A 3,841-nucleotide genomic window follows, 5' to 3' on the forward strand; every position below is an offset into this window, starting at 1 on the left:
GTGTTTTAATTGTATTTGAATTAATTTTTAAAAATATTTTATTAAGAAGGATTCTTGCTTTAATGGGAGTTGCACTGATAAGTTAAGTGCATCAAGTTATGTATTCGATTCTTGCTGGGGAAAAAAAGAGAGATTTTTATTTTTGTGTTTAGTTTTGCCAAATTACCATTTTTGCCCTCAATACAATCAGAATATATTTGCCTTCTCTGCTTTTAGTGAATTCGGGCGAGGACCATTAGCTGAGAGAGGGAGAGATGTCTCAGATCCAGAACCTTTATTCTATCTCCTCCTCATTTCTTCTCTATCGTCGATTCATCGCTGGTGGGGAAGTGCTAGAGTTCCGTACGACGTTGCTGTAGAGATCGCGTCACACTTCTCTTCCTCATTTCTGCACCAATTTCCTTTCCCTTTTCATCTGCAGTGTTGCCTTCCTCCTTTATTTAGCTAGCAGCCATTGGTGACTATGCTCTCTCATCATTCTCGTCAGAGTCATGCTCTGTGATCTTCCCCTCCTCCTTTGTTCGAGTATTAACTTAGATGTATCAGAAATCTCCTTTCCCTGTTCTGTGTATTACTGAAGCATTCCTCAGTAGTCTCTTCCTCGGCTACTCCTTACTCTTCTGTCAGTTTTTGTGTTGGTATGATTCTTCTTGCTTTTGTCATTGCTGTAACGTCTGCTGAGAATCACTGCGTTGAGGCATAGATCGCAAGACTAAGGTTCCCCTGTTTAGTGTCCAAGCTCCCTCCCATTCTCTGTTGTGATATTGATGATTTAAGGTGAGAAACTTTAATTATTTGCTTCCTCCTTACTGCGTGCATACCATTTTGGGTTGAGATTGTGAATTTTCCTCCGTTTTTCTGCAAACTGTGAGTAATGTGCAAGGCTGGAAATTTAATTTTTCTTGAGTATTAAAAATTTATAATTACTGAAGGATTTAAATTGAAGAGCTAGATTATTTCAATTATAGATATTAGAAAATTTGGGAAATGAAATTTAAAGAAAAGGAAGTTTGAAATTTGTCAAAGGACTCATACTTATAAGGTGTTTGATAAGTTGCCTTTAGGAGAGTCTTGCTTGATTTTTATGTTTCTAAAGTTTTATTAATTATTGTGAGAAGTATATTTAGTTCGGGTGTTATTAATTCATGAATTTAACTTATAGGTTGCAAATCAAAAGAATTGGATTATGAATTTTCATGTAACTACTTAAACTCTTAAGGAAAGTATGGTAATTTATAATTACTGGATAAAAGATGGAAGGTTAGAAAATTCTATTTGTATGGCTGAAAATAATGTACCTAAAGTGTTTGATGTAAAGCCTAGGAGAAAATTTTATCTCAAGCAAATAGGTTGGTATGGCTAAAGAATTATATAGGAAATTGGTGACCTAAATAGTAATATTTGGACATTGTTATTTGTAAATCTAATTGAGTTCTTGCAAAGGAGTTTATTTAAGAAGTTATTGAGGTCTTATTTGAGTTTTGGATTATTGAGAGTTATGAAATTGAAAGGTTATAAAGTACATTATCATTTTAAAAGTTACACTTGGATGCTTGGATATGTTTAGGCAGTAGAATTAAAGGTTTCATGTTTTTTTAAATGGTTTGGAATGTCACACATTAAATGTTTGGTAAAAAGCCTAAAAAGAAATCTTTATGAATGAAATGTGTTCTTAAAACTTCAAAATTATTATTGTTAACTTTAGTTGAGTGGGTTCTCTCAAAATGGGATCTTGTTGGTTTAAAAAAATAAAGTCTATTAAAATATTATTATATATTATAGGATGTTTGGAAGAAGAGAAGCTTGAATAAAGTCACAAGAAATGAGTTTGGAGCCTAGGATACTACAGGTAAGTGGATAACGTCCCAATCAATTTATATATTTAAAAATTTCCTTTTATCAATTATTATTTTCAATAATTTACAGTCATTAATATATGTCACTCTAGCATTAATTAATGTTGTTGATTAAATTTCTTTAGCTCTTGAAGTTATTATGATTTATACTTATAAGATTGGCAGAAATACTTTTGTAAATTCTAGTACTCTTTTATTTAATAAAGACAATCATGGAAATGAGTGAAGAAGTTTATGGAATGTTAGTTGTAAATTTTTATATTTTAAAGGATTAATATTTTAAACAGTTCATGTGAGTTTGATATTGAGAAGAGAAAAGTTTATTTTGAAAGTAATAATTTTCTCGCATGTTTGAAAGTGAATTTCAAGGGGACTTTATACAGAACACTGGTTGCTAATGGCAGTTTTGTTAGCCCTTGGCACCATGGTACACCTAGCTAGTCGGGTGCTTATAAGAGGTGCTAGCCCTATGCGATGGCCAACGCACGTGGAATGGAGAGATGGTTATTCATGATCTTCGTACTCACATTTGTTTTGTGGCTTCAAGCGGCATTTAGTTAGCATGACCCTTGTAGACTGTATGTCCACGTTTGTTTCATAGCTTCGGCTGCGTTTGGTTATTTACCTTCGTAGACTGTGTGTCTACGTTTGTTTTTGTGGCATTAGTCGTGTTTGATTATTTATCCTCGTGAACTGTGTGTCCATGTTTGTTACATGTTTTGATAAGTTCCTACAAATATAAGTTTGATTACTTGGTGATTTTGTATCTTGTTGGTTTTAATTAGTAATTTATTTAATATTTATTTATTTTGTTTATTTTCTTCTTTGAAAGCAAGTGATAGTGACATTTGATTTGAAAATTAAATGGTTCAATATTTCATTTAAAGTTATATAAAATTTATTTTATTTCAAAATTTATTAAATTTTTTTATAAAAATCATTGCCTGTTTAACTTACATAATTGCTTTAAATTTCCCTTATTTTATGTTCAATTATTTATTGTTGGACGTTATTTATTGAAAAATTATTTTTGATCTCAGATACCCTAGTTGACGTCGATCCTCCAGTTGATCCATGAGAACTCATAGATGTGCTGGGTAAAGAATTGATCAAAATTTTCCTTTTTATGTAACTATAAATGCTTATATATTTTATTTTGGAGAGGTCTGGTTAGGTGCTCCACATATGCTATGTTTAAGGCTTCTATTTTGGTATATATGCTGTCTGTTTATTGGAAGAGCTAAGCTCCTGACTAACATGATATTCTGTGAATATTTTTATATTGTAGAGTTTTAAAAGATCCTATTTACAGGCGAAGTTTTGTCTAAATTTGTACAAAATTTTTTTAATCTTTATTATAATGACCAATATCAAAAATGTTAAAATTTCAATACAAATTTAATTACATTTTAGAAATGAAATGAGTTTAAGATTAAAGGCTTGCAGGAATGTGTTATATGATTCACATCCTATGTCAGTTACCCTCCATTTTTTTTTTGGACGTGACAAGGGTAAAGTTTCTAAATTAAAGTTCTTTAAGTTATTTGGTAAGGCAAGTTGATGCTAAACTTTTGAAGTTTTTGATTATAGCGAAGGTAGTTATTTTCTGTTCTGGTGCTTATTTTTCTACCCTAATTTTTTTTTCCTAATTTTCCATTTTTGAAATTCCTTTTTTATCCATACTTCTTTTTAACAACTTTATCCTTATTTTGCTTTGATTTAGCCCAAAAAAATTGATATCTTTTAATCCTCTCTCTTACAACCTTAGGCTACACGCAACTCTTACACATAGTTTAGCCTTATACTTGGGTCAAAATTTACCCTAGGGTAGTTAAAGTTTCTATCGATTTTCTTGAGGAGTTTTCAAGGTTCTACAAGTCACTATGAAGATTTCACCCATTTTGTTATTTATTTAGCATGTGTGATCCTTGAGAAACTTTTGAGTTCCCTAAGAGTTGGACTTGTTAAATAGTGACTTCACTTTT

At 31.2% G+C, this 3,841-nt stretch overlaps 1 long non-coding RNA gene across 1 annotated transcript; it reads left to right on the forward strand.

Moving 5' to 3' along the window:
- The first annotated feature begins 222 nt into the window (after nucleotides 1-222).
- LOC129314693 (uncharacterized) lies at nucleotides 223-3,185 on the forward strand. The gene is made up of 3 exons (XR_008594205.1): nucleotides 223-777; nucleotides 1,783-1,849; nucleotides 2,897-3,185. It is a non-coding gene; the product is annotated as an uncharacterized LOC129314693 (long non-coding RNA).
- The last annotated feature ends 656 nt before the right edge of the window (nucleotides 3,186-3,841 follow it).

The sequence above is a fragment of the Prosopis cineraria genome, unplaced genomic scaffold, assembly GCF_029017545.1.
Source record: "Prosopis cineraria cultivar Desert tree isolate PC_DT_omini unplaced genomic scaffold, ASM2901754v1 PC6, whole genome shotgun sequence".
In the NCBI taxonomy this organism is placed as follows: domain Eukaryota; kingdom Viridiplantae; phylum Streptophyta; class Magnoliopsida; order Fabales; family Fabaceae; genus Prosopis; species Prosopis cineraria.